This window comes from Arvicanthis niloticus, chromosome 12 (assembly GCF_011762505.2).
Source record: "Arvicanthis niloticus isolate mArvNil1 chromosome 12, mArvNil1.pat.X, whole genome shotgun sequence".
Classification (NCBI taxonomy): Eukaryota; Metazoa; Chordata; class Mammalia; order Rodentia; family Muridae; genus Arvicanthis; species Arvicanthis niloticus.
The window spans coordinates 27,649,398-27,673,677 of NC_047669.1; the positions used below are offsets into that span (position 1 = coordinate 27,649,398).

General features: G+C 36.0%; 1 protein-coding gene and 1 long non-coding RNA gene across 4 annotated transcripts in view; one reads left to right on the forward strand and one right to left on the reverse strand.

Annotated features, from left to right (window-relative positions):
• The window catches only part of Lsamp (limbic system associated membrane protein), a 2,034,784-nt gene that overhangs the window by 1,228,911 nt on the left and 781,593 nt on the right, over positions 1–24,280 (forward strand). The window lies entirely within an intron of this gene.
• LOC143444053 (uncharacterized) lies at positions 207–10,750 on the reverse strand. The gene is made up of 4 exons (XR_013113578.1): positions 10,640–10,750; positions 6,876–7,017; positions 3,072–3,974; positions 207–2,948 (listed from the first exon to the last, which is right to left on the reverse strand). It is a non-coding gene; the product is annotated as an uncharacterized LOC143444053 (long non-coding RNA).

Below are 24,280 nucleotides of genomic sequence, written 5' to 3' on the forward strand. Positions count from 1 at the left end.
AATAAAAGGTTACAAATCAGAGTGTGGGATGGATACTTTTTTAGCTTCTCTGTCTGCCTCAACTGTTTAGTTTTAGCTTGTGTTAAACCTATCTAAAATGAACCAAATATGGCACAAGGCCATGTTAATGTTAATAATTTGTTGATAGCATACATTTGGCGAGCTGAAAAAAATGGCATACACATGACACATATACATGCACACAGAAATAATTTATTCCTTCACATACCAATTCTCAATGAAGGTCAAGCCCATCTTATAACTACATAGTAGCAAGTCTTTTGTAAATCACTCCAATTCCCAGCAGAATCTGAACTGATAAACAAATATCCCTTTACACCCGTTTCTCCAATCCCAGGCTATGGCAATGCTTACTTCCCACATGGTTCTCAAAATCTTCCCTCTTTACTGCTTGTTTACATTCTTCAGACACTGATAGACAGTTATCACATGCCACCTAAAGGGCCGCATTGCCAAACTATTCAGGTTTGGCACTTTTCATCTTTTTTCGTAAGTCATTGCCTCCATTGCTTTAATCATTTTTTTTTCTGGCTGTTTTCTGAAATCCATCCAATTTGTTGATGTCTTCCTGGTGGGGAGGTGCCAAGAACGGAGTGTACAGTGTGATTAAAGAGCTGTGTCCATCACTTCTCAGCCAGATGGGATGGTTGCTACTTCAGAAGACACTTGGGATGTATATTGGGATAGAGATAGAGGGGAAAGAAATATCAAGAAAGGATTTCTACAATTAATTGTCCTCGGGGAAAACAAAATAAGCATTTAATTAAAAGATGAATTTTCTAGCTTTCTTGTTAGCCAGAAGATGCTACTTGTGCAAGAAAGGCAGGAAACAGCATTACTTAATAAGATAAGGAAACAGTAATACAAACCTGTAGATCAGAACCTTACTCACAGGTGGGGAAAGCAATTGTAACAATGAGAAAAATCATCCCGAGAAATGCTTTCAGTTATTCAGACAGTATGAAAACAGAAGGAAATTTTGGATGAAATCATTTAAAACACTTAGTCCATTTCTAGCATCCTGATACTGTACATACTACACAATCCATAAAATATGCCCTACAAAAAAAAAAGATGTTTTGTGTGAATTTATATTTATGAAGGGATTCCCCTAAAGGTTTTTAGGTTGTAGCTTCAGATTTAGGTTTCTGTGTACTTGCAGGATGAATGAGAGATCAAAGTCTGCCGATTTGTTATGTAGTGTGCCCGTGGTTAATGCTCAGAAGCCAGCATTTTCTAGTGTACTAGAGTGAGACTGAATATAGATATTTCACCGAGATGCTTTATTGAAGCTGAGTTTCACTGCAGCCCTAATTTATCTTTAGCATTTTGCTTTATGCTTATGTTTAAAGTTTTACTGTACTCATTGAACTGTGCTCCATCATTAATAACAGCAGCTATCTTTAATGAGATGTATGTCACCCTCCAGCAGGTGGTACAGACTAAGAGTCTGAGCATTGAGTTATTCCTTAGAAAGAAAATATTTCTTTCATGGGATTGCATTGTGGAATGAGACAAGTATAAGTATCTTAGAAATGAAATAACACTTGAAATGAGGGAAGAAAGAAAGCAAACAAACATGCTAGGATTTCCTGAATAACAATCATACCCCTTAGTCCCTGAAAGGAGAGATAATAATTCAATGTATTGCTATTATGGAATCCAGTAAAAAGCTCAGTCAATAAACTACTGACATTTTTAGTTGAGATCTCCCATCTGTTACTCTGTGCTGTAATAAGAAGAAAAGGAGATAGTCATTACAATTCCGGTATTTTCTAGTGTTAGGTCTGCCAGAGACAATAAGTACAGGGCCTTTATTTCTTAGAACTGTGAGAACGTGTCATGTCTTTTGCTGAGTCCTATCCTACCCACACTTAACTCAAGGTAAATCTTGGGTTTGTGTTTAGTCATAGAGCTATGTTTAATTATGCATTCATATTTTCTCTTTGTTACTTATCTTCAAATATACATTCTCAAGATAGATAAGTAGAGGCCAGATTTATAGGCACAACAAGGTATATAATTGAATTCTTGAACTGAAGGTTTATAGCTCCTCAGCATGTGAGAGTGGAAGTACCTTTGAATCTGGAAATGAAAAAGTCATGCCCTTCTCACTCCCAGGAAGTTGGAAATTTCTGAGACACAGGCCTATGAAATCTGAATGAATGGCAGGAGAGAAAAACTGGAAGCTTCTCTCTCAAGCATCCACTATGGATTTAAGGCAGCCGTGTAGCTTTGTATCCATTTTACTGCATGGCTCCTTTCTAAACTGTGGTTAGTAAAGGCACATCCTAAGAGCATGCCATTTTTACTAATATGTTTCAAAAGAAAGAACAAGAAAATGACTTATATATAAAATAACATAGGGCTTATTTTAGAATTTTCCTTCATGTTAAATTTCGTGTTTGGGGATGTTCAAACTTTAGGAGAATATAATAAGAAACAGAAAGTTATTATAGCCTCGGCTGGGGTGTTGTCTTAAGCTTACAATCCAAATATATGGTTATTATTACCTTTGTGGCTACTCTCTTTCAACATGGTGTTTATGAAGTGGCTTGGTCCACTGTCATTCACAGGTCTTCATTTTGACTCTCTTCTACATAGTATATACCCTTCTTTCTATTTTTTTTTTTTTTTGGCTCTGCACACTTGCTGGCATTGTGTCATCAGACTTTGGTAACCAGTATGTTTCAATAAAGCTGAGATCTCCCAGAAAGTCTTCAAGATAGGTCTTCTTTCAATTGTTCTTGGGGAAGCTATATGGCTAGAGATGAAGAAATGGCTCAGAAGTTAAGAGCATGTATTATCCAGAGGACCAGAGTCGGATTCAAATCACCCACATGGAAGCTCATAACCTACAGTAGCTCCACTTCCAAGGGATCTGGCATCCTCTTCAAGTCTCTATGGCTATTAGCACACATGTGTACCTACATGAACACAGACACAGACATATACATTAATAAAAATAACTTGAAAAGATAAGAAATTATATGATTATCTAGAATATCATTTGGAAAACTATTTTAAACTTAAAATTATAAAAAGCTTACTATTTAAGTGTTTTACTCTCCTTGGGCGTAATTTTTGGGTACAGAATGATTTTTAACATTGTTCCTATTTTCTTTTACCTCCTCATAGAGGAAGGCTTTCTCCTTTGAAGCAATGTCAAACCCATTCACATTTCAGGACACATCAGCTGTACATGAGTTGGACATACCATCTTCCTACTACTAGCAGAATAACTTCCCAAGTCATTTGAGTAATTAATTCTGAGTCTTGTTTCCTGGGCACATGAGAACAGACTCCGGTGCTTTCTGTTGTTGTTGTTGTTGTTGTTGTTGTTGTTGTTGTTGTTGTTGTTGTTGTTTAAATGGACAATCTCCACATCAAAGCTGCTTTTTCATTTCCGGGATGTCACAGTTAATTTGTAATTATATGTCTACTGCTTTGTTTTCTTCTGTTTTGCTGTCTAGTAGTTAATTACTAAATGACGTGCATAGAAACATGTCCAAGGAGATATACATTCTGATTGCTCAAGAAAGAAACACTAATTGTCAAAGGCAGGCATTCCTAAACTGATCTTAAACAAATAATCCCCTAGCCAAATTCAGCCCACAGACATTTTATTTGGCCCATAGAGTTTTTTTGTTTTTGAGGAATTGAGTCAACATGAAACATTAGTGCATTTCCTGTGAAAATTCACATTTTGGACTATTTTCAAAAATGTGGTAGATATTCTTCTAGATCTAATGTACTACACTGCACAATATGACTAGACTTAATAGAAGACAAGACACCTCAAGCACAGTGAGGCCAAGACTTTACTAGGACACAGTATCCACCCATCTTTGTTGTTCTCTTAACATGGGGATGAGAGTGTAGTTGGTCATCAATTCATTGTCCTCTTCATTCTTGACTCACATACTTTTCTTTTCTGTCCTCCTTTATAGGACCTGATGTAAATACATAATAAAGCACAAAAAAGCATGAATAAAGGCTCTCATTTCTAGGAGCACCCATTATTCATAAATACAGTTTATGTTAATATTTACCCTGTTCTTTCCATAAGTCTTCAGAGATCATAATCTATAAATTCTAAAGTAAAATTTTGAAAAGATATCTGATCAAAATGCCATTATAAACTAGGGGCAAATATAGAGGAAAATATATTTCTGATAGATGGCCAACACTGATATCAACATTCACTTTCCATGTCCCAGGATAAGAACAAAGTATTTCCCATTCTTAACTTCCAGTGTTTTTGAACTGAGCACATAAGTAACCAAACAGAAGCTATGAAAGCAGAATGGTGTTCTTGAAGAAAGAAAATGCAGGGAAATTGATATATGTATCAATTCTTGGTGTTGGCTACCTCTTTGTGTTTGGAGGGGAAAGAAGAACATATGAGAGATGGAGTAGTTCCTCCTAACCTTTAACTTCCCATCCATTATAAATATGAGAAGAAACCAAGGACCACTGATGCTGAATGGATGGAGAATCATATACTGCTAGACAATGATGAGGCTAGAATCCCAGATTGCCTGCCAAAAGATGCTCTAGCCCTATTGCCTTGAAATCATCTGGAATTAGATTTGGTCTTTTATGTTCTTACTCTGCAATATACGCTCATATTATTTTGTAATAAATCCTCAGGTGGTCAATGCACTGTGTATAATCATGTCATGGGCTAAGGATAATCTAATTAACATTATTTTCCTTTCTATAGAATGCTTCACCTCCTCACCTCTAGAGAATAAAATTTTATGAATTGTGTTTAATTCCTCATTCTTTTCTCCAAGCCAACAGAGTAGAGAAAATAGATTCCCAGTGGTAAATGTAGACACCGCTAACTTATATTTAGTCTCTGTCTGATGGTTAATTTGAGTACCATGACCAAAAAATTTAATCTTTCTGAACCTTAGCTTTCCTAGAAGAACAATAAAGTTAATGCTATACAACTAGGGAACTGTTTATTAGTCCTTTTTAAAAACATTCCAATGAAATGCCTATTATGTGCTATGCATGGTTCTTGGTGTCAACTGAGAAAACCATGTCTATTTTATCAAAGGAAAGATAGCTGTACAAATTAAGTAAATAAATATGTCTGGTGGTTCCTAACACAGAGGATCTCTCTCTCTCTCTCTCTCTCTCTCTCTCTCTCTCTCTCTCTCTCTCTCTCCTTTTCATATTTCATTTCAACTTTAATTCTTTTCCAAACCGAGCCTTAAATTCAGAAGAGGATGCTGAGGAGAAAGCTGTAGGTAAAGTGTTTGTCATGCCAGCTTGAGGACTTGAGTATATATCTTCAGTATCTCCTAAGGGGAAAAAAACTGAGCAGTTTTGGTAGCCAAATTATAATCACAGTGTTAGTAGAAGCAGAGAGTGGGACTATCTGTGGCAAGCTGGCTTGGATAGCTAGACTAGCCACACTGATAAACTACAATTCTGAAAGAGTCCCTCCCAAAGCAAATAGAGAACAAAGAACACATCTACCTTTCTTCACACACATGCACATATGTATAACTGCATACTCACTCTAATATGCACATACTCACAGATGAACATACATACTCACATATAAACAAGCATACCCTCATTTACATGTGCAAAAAACATTCAAGAGGATACGTGTACCAATTTTCAGCATAAGATACCAGATGCTTATGAACAGTTGAGAACAGAGCTATGTGATATTTTAAAGATAATCATTGCATAGAGAAAATATAATTTTTCACATTACCAAACAAGGATACTTAAACTTTGTTTTTTAAAAAGGTCATTGTCCAAGTGCCCTTTGTCACATAGTTTTCTGGTACAAATACTGTCCATTCTCTGTAAAACAGACCATCCAGCTTGTATTATGTGTATACTGGAGTTTTTTGTTTTGTTTTTTGTTTTTGTTTTTGACTCCTAGAACAGAATCCAAACATTTTTCCTTATCTTTGCTTTCTCACTTAAATAAGAGTTGCACTACCTGAGCTTCTACTTCCTAGCAGTGAAGCTTTTAGTGGGCAATTAAGAAAAGGTTTTGCATCTTCTTTTGATCATCAGCTCTGAAGGGAAGAAGAAAGTTTAAGCAGGATTTTTCAGCTGCTATGAAAGGACCTTGAAGGCATTCGTGATGATTGGCAAGAGAATCATTTATTTTTCGTTTTCCCAAAAAGAAAGATCTGTTGGTAGTTAGGAGATGTGATGTAATGAGAACCAAGTTTGCTGGGTCCCTTAAATGTGCTGTTCACTTTTTTCTTACAGCATAAAAATTAATAATAGAAAATATGAATAATAGAAAAAGTAGCAAAAAGATCCTTAGGGCAGTTTTGGGTTGTGCAAATTTTGTCATAGTCTTTGCATTATCTTGTATCCACCCTTACTTCTTCAGATCTACATACTTCTCCTGAGCATTCTAACTGGATTATAACTGGCATTTACCAAAAGCCACTCCTAAATGGTGCTGAAAGGGTTCCCAATTTGTTTTGTTTAAACACAAAGTATAGTTTCTTTTGTATAATACAGGACTATTTGATCTGGTGACACATCCCTAAGATAGCATCATGGTGTTATGAAGAGGATACTGGGGCAAGTCATCACACACACACACACACACACACACACACACACATATTAGAAATGCTACTCACAGAGGCCTCAGTTGGCCAAATCACCCCATCCTTTATGGTTTTAGTTTCTTCACTTATGAGATGAATTGAGGTTGAAATATATGGCAGGTAACATCTTTGTAGTTAAGAAACTCAGGATTCTCAAAGTAGGTGTGTGTGTGTGTGTGTGTGTGAGAGAGAGAGAGAGAGAGAGAGAGAGGGAGAGAGAGAGAGAGAATTTAGTTTTGTTGTATTTACCTGTTGCAGACCTTTTAAATACTAGAAATCTTCTGACTGCTTAAAAGGGAATGGCTGCACTCTTACTCTGCTGACATCTTCCTGCCAACTGTTTGTTTTTTCTTTCCTTCTCTTCCCTCTGTAATGTCAACAGTTTACCAACCTGCAATAGACCATTTTTCAGTAACATTGTGTTGTATTCATATTCTTAGAAAACTCAGTAGATTGAAGATTAGAGAAGTTAAATTTTATGTATGGAAAGGAGGAGGTACTCGTTTCAGAGACTTCAAGCTTTCTGAGACACTTGAAATCTAATGATGACTAATAAGTAAGAATATTTGATTTTAAAAAAGCCACATAGATGTCTGACACTTTGAAGGAGTCTGATAAATTATATATCTTAACATGCTTAGTTCACAATTTGCCCTTGTACTCAGATTTCTAGAAAAAAAAAATGGTCTCTTTCCAAATCTCCTTGAGGTCTTTGAAACCTGGAAGTGTGTTTGAGAGTCCTCTAATATATTTGTTGTCCGTGTGAGTCTTTTTATCCTTCTGTGGATCTTGATTTTTCCCTGGTTTATTTTTTATTTCTCTATTTTTTTCTCATTCTTTCCTTTGGCTTTGTTCCTTTCACATCCACAGAATTGGCATCCTTTAATATCCTCATTATCCAGCCCACCTTGCTTGTGGCCATGGGTAAACTACATTCTCTGGCTAGAGAGAAAGCTGAGCAGTGAGCAGAGCACCCTACCCGAGGCAAGGCAAGAGGAAGATTTAATGCATTTTCTAAATCTTTCTCCCTGGGCTCCTCCTCTGTTTTCTGTCATATCAAAGGAGTAAGTAGGGAAATATTTCTTTTCATCCTGCCCTTTTTCCTGCCTTGATTTGTTTTGTGTTTCTCTGTGTCAGTTTGTGGAAGGCTGAGAACCAGCTTTGTGGTGATTAAAAAAAAAAAAAAAAGCTGATAATATAGAAGCAGAGAAATCACAAGAGTGAGCGGTGAGAGTAGGTAAGGCTCACAGCTTTCCTGCAGGTAACTGGTGGTCTTCCCTCTGGATCATTTGCTTACTTCTCCCTCAAAGATATAGACCATTGCCTGCAGTTTAACTGTCCTTTTCTTTCTTTCTTTCTTTCTTTCTTTCTTTCTTTCTTTCTTTCTTTCTTTCTTTCTTTTTTTCTTTCTTTCTGGTAATTAGTTCTCATTAGCCATCTTTTCTCTTACACTTGTCATCTTTCCTTCACAGCCAACCTGCTCTGCTCTTCTGTGAGGAACTCTATGAATCTTGCTCATTTGATAAAAAGGTGCTACTTGTCTATCCCAATAAAACAAACAAGAAAAATGTATGTTTCTTGGAAGATAACATTTGCTTTTTGTGTTCACAGTTTATACAGTTCTGGCACCAAACAGTGATGTCAACATTTTTGCCATTCCCATTTCACAGTTAGAAACATCAAGGCCAGTACAACATGGAAGGGTGTAATATTCTTATTCCAAATGACTTATACTTTATGAAAAACCACATTCTCTTCTTTTCAGCCTATGGTTATCTTTGTCCTAATTGTCAGATGTAAGTTTTAAAACTGAGTTTGTAATTTAATTTTTAATTATGTACTGTCGTGGCTATTTGATATCTTACTTCAAAAGTTTTATTTCATATACATTAGCTTATTCAGCTAATTTTGGATGTGAACATGAAGAGGCTTACACTTGTCTGATTCTCACTGAGTTTCCAAATACTCTTGCCATGCACATTTCAGCTAGATTATTTTGATTTACTTAGTAGTGAAAACCAAAAACTTTAACAAAATAAATTTAAAAAATCATATCAACAATTTTCATTAGTATTTTCATGTCTAAAAGTGCAGACAGATTATAGTTTTATTGATGGTACTGATAGTATTTTAAGTTCAAAAACACCATCACCAGATTACCTATAGAAGGTCTATAAGTCTACAGCTATGCTTACTGTTAAGGGTCCATTTTCAGATGTTAGTATTAGCCTTATTGAAAAGAATGACATGGCTTCTAACCCCTGTAGAATACATCCCACCATCTCCAGTTTCCAAATGTGACTGAGCCGTGTCAGCCATCGCATTATTTATGCAAGAGAAAATTAAATTTTTGAAACTGAAGTCCAATGCTCATCACTTTATAACACTGGCAGGCTCATTGCTGTCATCTCACGCCACTCTGCCTTCTGTGCAATATGATAGATTTTAATAATCGCTTTACTCTGTTTTTAATCTTCTGCATTTCTCCAGAAAGAAAAGCCCTTGCTCGTGTGTGCTTGTCCTAGTAGGAAGAGTACCTCTTAAGGGAGGACGCAGGTGTTAAAGAGTGGCTTCTCTCCCTCATCTTTGTCCTACCCCCTCATCTTTCCCCTGCATTTCTAGTTGGCAACAGAAGCTGGCTTTTATGCAAATGATTTACAGGAAATGTTTCTTCCTTGACTAAAGAAATATTTAGACAGCAGTGGAGACAGACTTGAATTCCACCCACACCAGACCTTCTGGTCCGATTCCGTTTTTCACATGGAGACAACTGAAGCATGAAGGGTGTTTTCAAAAGTCATTAAATTATTTTTAATAATCATAGTACTCTCTTCTTCAGTTACTAGCAGTTTATAATCTCTCTTTCTTTCTTTCTCTCTCTAAAATTTCCATAAATTTGTCATTTTTCTCCTGGTTAGTCATCTCTAGAGGCTTTTTCTAGGTTAGTATGCAAGCTGTCTTTGAATATAAACAGTGGCCTAAAGATGAAATGGATTCTCCCACAGTCTGGGGATGAACCGGTGTTAAAGAAAATGATTCTTTCAAATCAGAGAGAGCACACTTTGCTCAAAACCAGATCTCTGTGTTACACAGCTGACATTAAGCAGAGCCTGAAACTAAAACAAAGGAAAGGATGCCAGACAGAAGCAAACCTGGGTCCCACAAGAGAACATGAAGAAGGAGGAGCACATGAACCTTGTAAGGGCAAGTTTGGTACATAGAACTTCCTTAAACACAAGGAAGTGCTACCTCCGTTTCTCTCAGTAGTCCTGGGAACTCTTATTTTCTGGGATGCCAAGTGCCCCCTGAGAGCTTGTTAGGAATATGGACTCTTCAGCCCCATGTGGACCTACTGAATATCAATCTGCTCTTGACAAGCTCCCAGGTGATTTCCTGGCACTGCCAAAGGCAATGGTGCTGTCTCTTCCTTTCTGACTGCCTCTGTCTTTTTTTTTTTTTTTCTGTATCTGCCCCCTTTGTCTTGCCTGCCCTTTTATTTCAGCATCTTTACACAGAATCTCTATCTGATTTCTCAACCACTGGGTAAAGCCAGCCTGTTTGTAATGAATTGCCTAACTCCACAGAGGGGATTTGTATTTAGCTTAGAAAACACAATCCTGGTGTCAGGCTGACTGTCTCTTGGGGTAGGGGATGGGGTTTGTATGTGAACAGGCTATAACTGCTGCAGGGTTCTCTGTGGTTAATGTACAATTTTATTTTTGCAAGTCAGAAATTAAACCAATGTTTCTTTATTCCCTCAGTGTTAAGAGTAATGCATGGCAAGATTAACAAGTAACTTCTCTCTCCTTCCCCCTCTCTCCCTGCCCAACCCTCCCCTCTGTCTTCAAAATATTAAAAAAAAAATATGTGCTACATTGTCAGCACAAGAAATCATTTTTTGTTCTGAATTCTTCATATTCAAGCATTAGAGAAGCAATTACTAACCCTGGACACCAGATTAAACCCTGGAAATGGTGTTTGCTGAAAAGATCACCATTTTCTTTGCCAGTTACCTGGGGTTAATAATGCTCTGCTGAATTCTGACCTATTGTTCTTGCTTTATGCTGAAAAAATACCGTTAACTCATCCAGAAAAATACACACCATCTGTTCTCAAGTGCCATGACACTTGTTTGTTGTCTATGTTACCACGTAACCAAGACTCAAATCTGCTTGGCCCCCAAGGGTTTCACTGTGAGGGCAAGGTCTGTCTATTCATTGGAAGCAGTATACAGTTAGAATGCTTTGTTCACTGAAGGTCTTACACTCATTTGATATTAAACTGGAGAAATGTTCATAGGCTTATTCTTCTGGGTGACCACAAACAGAATCATGGATTTTAACTGGTGATTTAGAGGAATATATAAGATGAAAGTCAAAACAAAAATTTATGGTGTCTGAGTAGATCCAACTAATGGGTTAATAGACTTTGTTCATTTTGCAAAGGCTAGCACCATGTCTAAATTAGTTACTCTTAATTCAGTATTTTAAATATTTAGTCATAAAGTCTGTAGTAGAGCAATTGATCAACATTGTAGAAAATTTAATCGGTTTTATTTCTGTTGGGTTTACACTAGGTGTCAAAGTTGAATATCTAGGCAGGTACCATACTACTGAGCTATAACCCCAACCATGTTTTTGAAATTAACAGAATAAAACAAAACAACAACAAAACAAAAACCCTTTATCTCTGTGCAGAGAAACTCCAGAAACATAGTAGGTGATCAAAAATACTTGTTCAGTTTCTTAGATTATCAACAAAGATATAGAAATTCTACCCTGCTTAGCTTTTCTGCCTAAAATCAAAGAAATTTAACACAGGGGAACTTGTTTCTTTTCTCTATTATTGAAGATAATGCATCATGCTTGAAGAAATAAAAATCCCAACATCAATGATTCTTTAATCCATTTCTAAGAGATATGCCTTTGCCTAGAGCTATGTTGATTGACCCTCGGGGTAATTTTATACCCCAAGCACCACTTTGAATTGAAATCCAAATACACATCATTCTTGCTGAGCACAATATTCTTTTCATCTCAACAAGAATTTATCGTATGCCCAGAATGATTATAGTTAAGAGAAAGTCTAAAATTATAGAAAATGTAGTCCCTGCCTTCAGGAAATAGACTCTCTGTGAGTATGAAAACAGAGCAATGTGTGTGTGCATGAAATACTTGTATTCACTAAGCCTGATGTCTCCTTATGCCTTCTCTTGTACGATGTGACATTCTAACCACCAACTCCTCAGCTCAGATTCACTCTTTCTCTTCTTTTTCTCTTCCTGTTATAGTCAATAAACAGTCAACTCCAGGTGTCTTTCCTTTCTTTGTATTTTTTGGATTGTTTTCGTTTGTACTCTCTTATGTTTCCTTCTTTAGCGTTTTTCTTTACTCTTGAGAATTTCACACATATATTCCATAAAATATTACATATGCCCCCTCACTCTATCCTTTAGTTGCTCTAATGCACTCCTATAATATCCTATATGATCCCCAAATAATATCATGATTTTTTCCCAATGATCCACTAAGTCCAGTTATGCTGCCTTATGTGCATGGATAAAGGGTCACCTACTGAACATGGGAATCCTATCAATTACTACATCATTGAAAAAGAATGATTTTCTATTTTCTAAAAATTGTCACCTTCTCAAAAAAAGAAGGACCCAGAAATTCTCTACTTCTTCTATCCTATAAATTTGAGTTGTTTGATATCATGGAGGTCCTGGTGAAAATAACCAGAACTGTTATGTGTCCATGATGGCAAAGTCATGCTGTGTCTAGAATACAGAATCTTATACCCTTATCACACATATAACTATTTTTTTCTGTCCTCTCTTCTACAAAATTTTCTAATCCATGGATAGGGCAGCAAGATGTAAGCAGGATTATATAGGAGTCCTGTTTAGAACTGAGCACTGAGTCTATTTGAGACCATCTCTGTAAGAGCAAATTTCATATTTGACCAGTGATTCTGCTCAAAAACCCCATAGTTGATGAATTCATAGGTATTAGGATATAACAAGCTAGTACTATTTGGCTAAATGGTCTTGTTATAAAATTGCCTGCTAAAAATGTGTACATATATACACATAGTCCTTGGATGCTCTCATTCTTGGTCAAGGAAGCTTCTTCTTGCAGTTGGCTGCAGTCAGTGCAGAGATGCAGAATTGGTCAAAGAGCTGATGATAAAGTACTTTGTGCTCCTGTGTGCCTCTGCTTCTTTCCAACTGGCCTGTTTTAAAAGGTCAGATGTTGCAATATCATTCTGGCTTTTTATTTATCTCTCTGATTCCAAATTTGTACCAGCCAGCTTTTAAAAACATAGTTAATAAGGTTTTTTTATGAACTCACAATAGAAAAAGCAAACCGTAACTACTAGAATTAGATCTCTGGTTTTGATTCTGTCTGCAAAGATGATTGACTTCTACAACCACACAAAAACACATCAAGTTCTTTGACTTTGGAGTTGTTGTTGTTGTTTTCTATGTCTTTGATGTTGTTTTCTATGTCTTTGTTGTTGTTTTCTATGTCTTTGTTGTTGTTTTCTATGTCTATGTTGTTTTCTATGTTGTTTTCTATGTTTTCTCTGTTTTCTTGACTACAAGCAAAACACCATTTCAGTTTCCTCTTAAAGTTTCTGACAATCATCTTCCTAAATCTGATTGGCCTCCCCTTCCTTGCATATTAATATGTAAACCCAGATCTTGTCCATTCATATCATTTGGTATTTTATCTACCTGCACTGTTTCATCATCTTGTTGAAGTCATGATCTAAGCAGAAATGTTCTCCAGCTTCACACAGCAGGAGTAGAATATACCAGATGGTAACTGCAAGGCAAATGAGAAAATGAATGAAATAAAGGAATCTGAAGACAATGAATGATCAAAATATGGTTCCCCTGTAAAGCAATATCTAAGATGAAGTGAAGCACAACCAGTATGTTAATTACCCATTGTCTCATAACAAATTGGTATAAAATTTGTACCTTCTAATAATATAAAAAAATAAACTATTACATTCCAGGAAAAGCATCTTAAACTATTCCATAAAACTATGCTTCTTCTGAAGGCTTTCCTGTAAATATATTTCTTTGCTTTATCAGTTTCTAGTTGGAAACGTGATCTCTAAATTGCTTGTCATAAGGCCTCTTCCATCTCTGCAACCATCCTCTTCCATCTTTTAGGAACATTGTGATAAGTTGGGCAAACTAATGTAATTCAGGATATGCTGTCATAACTGTATTTTATCTGCATCTTTACTTAATCTGAAAAGTCTCTGTTGACATATATAGGAGCACTTTCACAGGTCTCATGGATTGCTGTTTGAATATCTCTGAAACTATGTTTTCTGCTCCCTGGATTAAGTTTGTTCTAACATCCTGACCAAAAGGTTTGGTCCCCTTACATTACATTGGTCCCCCTTCAAAGGAAGATTGAAAGTTACCTAGCAGAGAGGTTTTGACTTCCTACATGTGTATGTAGTCTTTCCTAATGCATCACGAGGCCACAACATCTTGTCATGTTTTCTGGGCTTTACACCGTTCCTGTGGTTTATTAAAACAAACAAACAAAAATGCACTTTATGCTGAAAACAAAGCTTATTTTGTTTTCATGTGCTATGGGACCCAAAGAAGGCTCAGTGCTTTGATGCAGCAACTTTGTACCTAAGCCTACCTTGGTTGGAAGAGGCTCTGTTCTATGATGAGAGATGCTAAGATCCCCTCAATGGAAAAGTACCTTCTGAAATTAGTCCCAGCACTTGAGAAAGAATATGAGTCTCCTTGGCTAAGTCATGATTTTATAATGTCCACATTGTTATCCCTTTGAAATACTTCAGGAACACCAGCAGATTGATTCCAAGCACACTTCTGGCCTGAAATTCAATTTCCCCATTGATATTGCCCACTTTTCTGATTTTTCATCTCCCTTATAAGACCACATGCCATTTGCAATCAATTGTTTGTGTGTGGATGAAAGCTCCTTCAAGGCTAAAGCAGCCTTTATCATTTTGAATGATAGATACTCGTGAATCAGGCCAATCCATTATTGAATATTTTTCTGTTTCTGTTTTCTTGAGGTCTAATATCCTTCTGTATACCTATCCAACAGTTCTTGGTACCTATATTGGAACTATTCTCCAAGGATGTATATAGAGTGTATATGTATGGAGAAGTGGGGGTTGCATGAAGGTGCTTCTCCCACTGTATAGCTATATTCAGAACACAATATTTTGAGGTATCAGCACTGATTCTCTTGTCCTGAAAGGAATGTTGTTAGGAATTCTGAAAGTCCTCCATGAGAAAAAATCCTATCTCCCTTTATTTGTGTAAAAAAAAAAATTCCCTGTCTCATAAATATTTGACATGGAAATATCTCCAAGAGTTAAGATAAAATGTTATCACTTATAAATCTTCTAAGTGATGCATATGCACCCTATTCTATATGTCTTGGCACATGTAGACAGTGACAAACAGATGTTCTAGCAGCAAAAAAAAAAAACATGATGTCACTTCTCCCAAGTACCATGTTAGTAGACATTGGATATTTTTCTCAGTTCTCTTAGGCATTCATTTGATACATTTGCAAAAAAAGAATCTGTTAATAGAAATTAGATACTCAGTTCATTATGGGACACAGGAAAAGTGGAAGAAAGTAGGAAGATTTAACTTTCTGGAAAACTCAAATTCTGAACTGTTGGCTGAATTTGATTTTTGTAGAATGGCTAAGAACCCAAGGGCATTATCCAGAGCTGACAGTTATAAATTCAGGGAGCTCTCTGAATTTGGCTGAGCTTATTAAAGGCAGCATTATCATTTATAAGAAAATTCCAAGAAGCTTTTTTAAGTACATGGAGTCCTCGAGAAATATGAAAAACACACACACAGTGAGCTGCAAGATAGGCAGTGCTCTATCTCCTGAGAATGACAGGTTGTCTTGACCCAGGCTGGATTTGTAGCTGCAGTTCAAGATACTACAGAGGCAACTTTCAGATCACTAAGTAATCCTCTTTGCCTCATCTTCTCTGCTTAGTCTGTGTCCATTTTTAAAAGGTACCTGAATTACATTTTTATGTTGCTCTATAAATAAAGCAATTGTGGATTTTTAAATACATTTATAGGTCCTGTAAGTCATTGCTACTTCCTTTTAATTGAAAGGAGTTAGACAGTTTGAATCTGGTAAAGGATAAAACTGAGTTCAAATTCAACACAGAAATACCGAAACATTAAAGAAATCTGGGTACAAATTGAACATGGGGCTTTTAAAATCATCTACTTTCAGAGAGCATACATTATTTTATACATAGAAAACTCACAACAAATTGTAATGAACTGATCATGCTTTGAAGAAAGTAGGTTGTCCCTGTAGTTACTCTTCTTTACCTAGTTGTCTGTTTTACTAGTCATGAATTTGTATTTCATTAAACAAATTTAAATTTCTGCTTGTTACGTTCATGATCACATTTGCAGATTTAAAAAGAAATCTCCTGACAACAACAAAAACATCACAGCTCTCTCTCTGAAGAAGAGATGTGTAATAAGCGCTAAGGATCAATAAAGAAAGGATGGTTACTTTATCAAGTAGCTGTTCATCCCAGGATGAATGACAGAAGATCTCCTAGAAGAGAGAGTTCTTGAACTGAGCTTTGAAAGGGGAAGGCAATGGATTGGGGTGATTGTTCTGTAAAGGACAAATATTTAGCAACGGAGTGCTCATTTTACAGTACAGAATAGGCATGACAAACGCTAGTTTTTAAGGGAGAGTGCGAGACAACCAAAAAATAAAATAAAATAAAAGCATATCATTCCAAATTATGTGTTTGTTATCTATGTTCAGATTTTAAAAAACGAGTGGAACTTGATGAAATCTGAGCTTAGAACCAATGATTCTGACTTTAGAGAAAGCAGACTGACCCTGGGGGAACCATGTAAAATTGAATGGACAGGAACAAATAGCTGTTTTTCTGTTGTAATTTTGTTTTGGTTTTGTCTTCATTCCAGATGTGAGTGGGCAATCTAAAGAAGGGTTTGTGGAATTGTGTGATGCCAGGGAGAGGAAGAAGTTGAACTTAAGTTAGTTTTAGCTTCCTGCTTGGGCAGCTGAGTGGATGAAACGACCTTAGCAAGAGAGGAAATGCTGAAAAAGAGGTACTTGCAAAAGAGATGAGAGGAGGAACTGGAGGACAGGAGGATGGAGCATAGTGGTGGCACAGTGAGAATATGCTTAAACAAACGCTTCTTTTCTTTGAACAGACCCCTCTAAGTGGACTCTGATTTCTCTGTTCTACTCTAACACTGTCAATGCTTGCCTGTTCCATGACAACCTGTCCCTTAAACATTTTTTTTTGCTGCATTTACCTCCTTCCTTGTTATGTACATGGCACCTACTGTTTATATGTTATCATCTCTTCAATGTTACAAGGCTACATTTTGTCATCAAAGATCATCTATGGTCTCTGCCCACTCCAACAGTCTTATACATCTTGAGGGCGAGACATTGCTGATTAACAGTATCTGGTCTTGTTTATAAATACTACATGCTTCATGTTTTGCATACTTTCATGGTGATTTCTTTTTGGAATGTCTCAAATTAGGCCATTTAAACTTCAGCTCATAACTAATTATGAATTTAGCCTATATATTTCCCCTGAACTTACTGAGTTTTTCTTGGAGTGTGGAAGGGACAGCAACCTTTGATCAGACTTCGGATATCTTTCAGGGTTCTATACTATTTGAGTACTTCCAAATACACTGATACTGATGATTTTCTAACAACTATGCAAAATATGCTTTGATCTTTACACAGGAAAACAACCTAAGAGCAGAACCACTCAAAGACTGTAGTCTTCCATTTTTTTAAAATAAAAACAGAAGTAATAGTGATAAAGTATAGAGAGTGAATTGTCTAAAAACAAATGGAAGGAGAGGACAAGTTTGAAAATATATACAAGTTTGAGACAAGTTTGAGAGATGTACAACTTAAAATGTTTTTAAAAATTACTTCACAATTCCAGAGAAGCACTACATCATAAAGATCACATCTGTGCAAATGTTTGATGCTTGTGTGGGCAATGTAAGGGAACTTCATCTCAAAGGGGTAAAAACATCCTTCCCCCATATGAATAGCAGGATGCATAGGCACACCTATTGATGGGATCTGAACTGTGATGTAGTGTCGAACTTTCTTTTCCATACATGCTCTTGGTTGATTTTATTTACATGATATTTTAATAAGTTTTTAACAGCTTATTTAAAACTGTTCTATCTATAACTCACCACTTTCAGCATATGTTCTTTCCTTTGCTTATTCAATTTGATATTACTTAAATTCATTTAAATCATATTTATAACAGGTGGTTTGTATGTTCATTTCTAAATCAACATATGTAAGTTGATTGTATATCTTTATCTATCTCTATCTGTCTATGCAATCTTTACCTACATGTCTATGTAGATATCATGAATTAGAAAAGTGTAGATGAATCCTATACAATGCTGATACTTTCAGTGTAAAACAAAATCATACCTACATTCCTAAAATGGCCCTGAACATAGTGTCTATCAGTGTGTAGTTGTTACATAAGTTACTGGAGCCAGTGGTTGATTGTCTTGGAGCTTTTCCATATGATAACACTTATTCTAAGAAATTTGTGTTCACAAAATTTTATGCTCTTGAAGATATAGTAGAAGATATTGAGTAAAATGTACGAGAAAATTACTAGTACACTAACAAAGATTTTGAGAAATAGGTATATAGTTGGTGCTGGCATTTCTCCACTGATACTTCTTAACACACACAGGTACACACATACGCATGCACACAAAAACACAAACATAAACACACAATACAAGTTTTAATAATATAGATTTATAGTAATTCTTTATAATTCTTGATGTTAAAACTATTTTGTAAGTTTTTTTTCCTAAATCAGGTTTTCTATTTAGGTTCTTCTTGAATTATCCGATAGCAATGCACATGTAGCGACAGGCAATGAGAAGAAAAGTCAAATAAGAATTTTGCTCTTGTTTTTCAAAGATTTTGATGCTCAGCTTCTTTAGGTTGGGTAGTGCTCTCACAGTTGTTCAACATAATCTGATAGTTTTAAGACTTTTGGAAGAAGTCCAGAAATAAAAATAAATTACTTAGCAGTGTTGATTGCATATAGAAGTAAAAATGTGAACTTATTAATTTGTGTTACATGCCATATTTTAATGGAGTGAGAGATAAAGGAAGGCTACAGCCAGAATGCAATTGTCAATCCCAATAAGTTACCCAGTCCCTCTTCATCTCACTACTTCTTTCTAAACCTTAATACTTATGCATACCACTGTACCATTAATGGAAAATTGTATGCACAGATAAAAGAGAAGAGAGAATAGAGTGGAGATTTAGGGATTGGAAGATGAGCTTAGATTTCTTAACAAACCTGAGAACTCTGAAACATACTTTCAATTTTAACATATTCATGTGTTCATTCACCTACACAGCAGACTTTTTAAAAAAATGACAGAGAGAAGAAAAACAAGGTTCAAGGGATTTGATTCAGGGAATCAGAAAAGAGGAGCTTTTATTAGTGGAGGTGGTTAATAAATATAGAACAAAGAGGAAAGGAGTAAAATTTCAGTATGGATGTCTGAATAAGTCATAAGGAGTCATACTATTAACTATCTACTTAAATGTATACAAACCCTATAATACAGGTAAATGTGGATGGATAGATAGATAGATAGATAGATAGACAGACAGATAGATAGATAGATGATAGATAGAAGATAGATAGATAGAAGATAGATGATAGATAGATAGATAGATAGATAAATAGATAGAAGATAGATAGATAGATAGACACACAGATATTTAAGTAAAACTTTGTGATCTAGTCTAGTAGTATTCAGTCCAAGAACCAAAGACAATCTTACAAGAATGGCAAATCAGACATAAAAAGCCCTATTTTAAGTTGTTGGTCAGGTTTGTCCAAGAGACTGCACAAACATTGCAGAGTTTTGCAATTGACCTTGGTTAAGCCTCAAAGGTTGAAGGTAAGTTCCAATTGTTGAAGACACCATAAATTTCAGACACATGGCTTAATGGTCCCTTGAGCTGGAACTAACCTGAATGCCTCCTCACTGAGGACTGAATTTCATGTTGACAAAAGGCACTATGCAAGCATCCAAAGGAGGGAAGCAAACATCAGTTTTACCTAGCTGTGACACCTATGAACTATGATGATTGGCATGGCAAGATAACCTCAACACATACCTTAGCAGTAACCAATGGCTTTTTAATTGGACTTAAAACCTGCTCATTCAGAGAGAAACCATGCCTGGTATTGGAAATCTTGCCAATACCCAGTGCTAATAAAATGTAAATTCATGAATTTTGGAGGGAAACCTATAAACACCATCTTACTAAACCAGCCAAATCTTAAACAACACTCTAAGTATTTGTATACCAACAGTTAGGTGTAGTCTTTCCTTGCCATTAAGAATACTTCCTTTTTAATAGGGAGAACTCATTACAGAAAGCACCAACAAATGAAATTTCAAACTTGTGGAGTTCAGCTCTCAGAGGCACAGCTATTAATCAGTGCATATACAGGCTCCCATTGCAGAAAAGGGAACCTCGGGATTCTAAGAGCCAGAGGATCAATGAGCTTGCTGTGAGACTGTGTCTTCTAATAATATAAGAAGTTATAACTATAATGTTATTGCAACAACTTGACTGCCTAAACATGAGCTGAACAAGGAGGAAAAAATAAAACATGCCAAAGTAGGTGGGGAAAAAATGACCCAAAGTGTAAGAGGCACTTCATGAACGCTGAGAGTGGGAGAAATTGTCTTTTCCAGAGAAGGGAACACCAATTTGTTGTCTAGTACCAAATGTTCAGCCCTAAAAACAGTCAGAGCAGTCCGTACTTATGCATTCAGGGATATGTGTGTGTGTATATATATACAGATTTATATACTTATATGTGTGTTGCAAAAATTAATTTAAAAGAGGCAATGAATTTAAAAGAGAGTAAGGAGAAACATATGGGGGTCTTTGGAGAAAAGGGGAGAGGGAGAAATGCTGTAATTATATTGCATTTTCAAAAAGAAAAGAAATATTTTAAAAATAAACACACAAAAATACAATAAAATTAAAAGCATGATAAATTATATAAAAATTAATGCTATTGTTATTATTAAGGCATTTTGGATCCAATAGAACAAATAGCAGATAATTTATTAACATGTGTTTGCACAATCTTGCCATCTTACATAGAAACTCTACTAATTAAGCTATTATAGGATATAGTTTTCAACTAATTTATCAGAAAATTCTGCTTATGGTGGTGCTTATCTACTACTCAAATAGCTGAGGCAGGAAGATTGTGATTTCAAGGCCAGGCTTTAAAAAAAAACAGAAAACAAAACAAATTTTAGAAACTACAAGCTATCCCATGAAGTTCCATATTTTATGAATACATTATGCAGATTAAGAACTAACTGGAATATGTTGTTAATAATTCCAATAGGATGCTTTCTAATTGCAGAGTGATCTATGGTGGAAGTTGGTAACTAATGGGCCTCATTTGACTTGCACAGTGGACATTTTTAATTGCTTATTTCATGCAGGTATTGTGTCCCACCTGAGCGAGAGAGGGATTGGTTCACTTCTGAAAAAGATATGCACTATTCTCCTACCAGTTCCAGGCCCCATTCCAAGTTTTTATGATGGAGATATGAAACATTAAATTACCTGCTAGTATTCTATGAAATGGAGAGTGATGATAAAATATAAAAATGAAAGCAAAGCAGGCAGGCTAATACATATATTCAGATACTTGGGATTACTATGATGGAAAACAAACATCAGTGTAAATGGACCAGGCAGTGAGGATGCAGAGATGATTCCAATGAGATGGCCTTCATTTAGTGGTTTTTAAGCTTGAGAAAGAAAGCTAAAGGGATGGAAGTAAAACAAATCCTGATGACTAAATATCATTGAAGTTGTAAAAAGAGATCATGTTGTAATGATAATAGCAGGCTAAGGTGATAGCTCTAGGATAGACAAGAGTTCGTGTGTGTGTGTGTGTGTGTGTGTGTGTGTGTGTGTGTGCATACATAAACACATACATGCTTAGATCTTCTAAAGAGAAGGCATGCATAAAGAAAACATACATATGTTTGTGTATATTATATAATGTATGCTATGTAAATGTGTCCTACTCTGCCTTACAAGTATATCCTTATATAATACATGAATGTAAGAGAGATAAAGGAAGAACTAAAAAGAAGAAAGATTGAGAGGAGGAAAGCTATAATGAAGAAGAGCATTGGGGAAGGAGAAGGGGAGAAAGTAGCAAAACATGAAGGAGAGAAGGGTGAAGGAAAGAGGAAGCGAGATGAGATATGAGGCACACCTTTTAAAAGTATAATGGAAGGGTAGAAGCCAGTCACCCTTTCAATGTTTATTAGCAGGTTACTTTATGCAGGCAACAAGGCAGACACTCAGACACATGTATGAGGCTATGTAAAAGGGCATAGTAGCCCACACAGGAATGGCTGCTGTATAGGAAGCCATTCTGTCTTGGCCTGGCTCTGCAGCAGAGACTAGCAAATTCCTGAATCATGCCTACCACGTTTTTCTATTTCTTCGCAAAAAGATAATTACCTTTTAGAGGGTGTTAGTGAAGGAAAATGTGTTTTCATTTTAGAGTCATGTTTGTATTACATAAGTTAGTTTTCTTTTCCCCACAGGCCACAAAATGTGGCCAGCCCTACTTTTACTGAAGGCATTAATAAAGCCATCAGGCTGCCAGTGGAGAAACAATTGCCTTGAGAATAAGAAGTGTGAGCTCATATATAATTCAAACATTTACTGATTGTTTCCTACCTGCTCTACTTCTTAAAGAATTTAACTAGGAATTGAATATATATGTGCACACACATGCACACAAACACATGAACTAATTTTTTAGAGATGATTCCCTAGAAGTGATGAGTGTCGCTTCAAAATGCTTTCTCTTCCCATTAGATAAGATTACTGAGCCAGAGAGTGTAGATTTTGTCCCTTGCAGACCAAGACACTGATGAGCCTCCTGAATTAAAATTTATGTCTCTGCTTGTTACTGGTGTATCACCTGGCTTTTTTGAATTATTGCAGATACCAAATGAATTTTATAGTCGATCGCGGGCTGTCCATGCTTGTTAAGGTGATATTTCCATCGCCGGCATAGCATATAATCTCATCTCCTTGGTGAATAATCACAGTGCTGAATCTGCCATCAGCTATCTCCTACTTCCTAAGATTGTCTTTAAGTCATGTATCTCAGCTCTGAACCACAGTTAGAACATGGTCCAGTCTTAGGAGTCCAGTTGATACCCTCCAGTGTGCCACATCTTCCCACAGCTGCAGCCTCTGCTTTGTGGCATCTATCCACTAAATGAATTCATTCTTTTTTTTTAATGGAATTGTCCCCTATTTATATCCTTCTCTTTCTAGTTGCTATTATCTTCAACTTCTCTTTCTTCCTGTTTAAAGTCATATAGGATCATCACTAAAGAAGAGAGTTTAATTAGGTCATCTTGTTTAATTCTTTCAACTATATATATCTACTCTTATCCATGTAAGAAGAGTACCCAAGGCCATGCAAGTACTAAGACAGAAAGCTTAAGATTCAACTTAAGGTTTTAGGCTTCCATGGGTCATTCTTTGTTATAGCGGCTATTATCTCTTAGTAAAACCAAAAATTTCGCCACATTCTTCTAAATCTTATGCTGACTTTCCCAGGATAAAAATAAAATCCTTTTTGTAGAAAAAAAAACCAAAACTCTGGAACAATATTCTCTTCAATCTCTTAGCATCAATTTTCATTAAAACAATACAGAATGACAAAGACATTAAATAGCTATTACCAAGACTGAATTTTTAATATAAATTATGGCACTAATTAGTTAGTTGGTTTGGGTGAATTCATGAGTAGCATTTTCGGAACATGGAAAGAGCAGAATATCTGCTTATAAGTGTATTCTTCTGGAGTCCATGGGCAATTTGATTGACCTAGAGACAAATATATACCTGTAAATGTCTTCAAGTCAAACCCCAGGGGCTGCTTGTATTTCTGTGTTTCCTGAGCAACCCACTCAAAAGACTCGAGCCGAAGGCATTCTCCCTAAAGTACAGTAAGGTAATTTCTTTCCTTTTATAATCTAGGCGATCTGTTTAACGCAAAACCTCTTTCTAACTCCCCACCATTCTCTTTGCGGTGGGATCCAAGTAAGAAAGGATTTAAAATAGTTTCTCTCTGATGTCAAAACAGCAAAATTCAACAAATGAAGATAAGGTGTCACTTGTGAGATCCTAGAGGCCCCAGCAACTGCATTCTGTTCCCAAGAAACCTCCCATTTTATGTTTTCAATAAGACCCCCTTGCTAGAAGGAGATCAGGAGTGAAAAGTAACTAAAATAGATTCCCTGCAACAGTTTTAGATGATATGGTATCCTTGGGCTCCCCTTGTCCTACAAATTTTCTATATTTCCATGAAACTACAAAGGCATTAAGTTTTGAGACAAATAGTGTATTAGTAACTTTTCTGTAGCTCTGATAAACAATACCATGACCAAAACAACTTAAGGAAGGCAACTTTTATTTTTGCTTAAATTTCCTGAG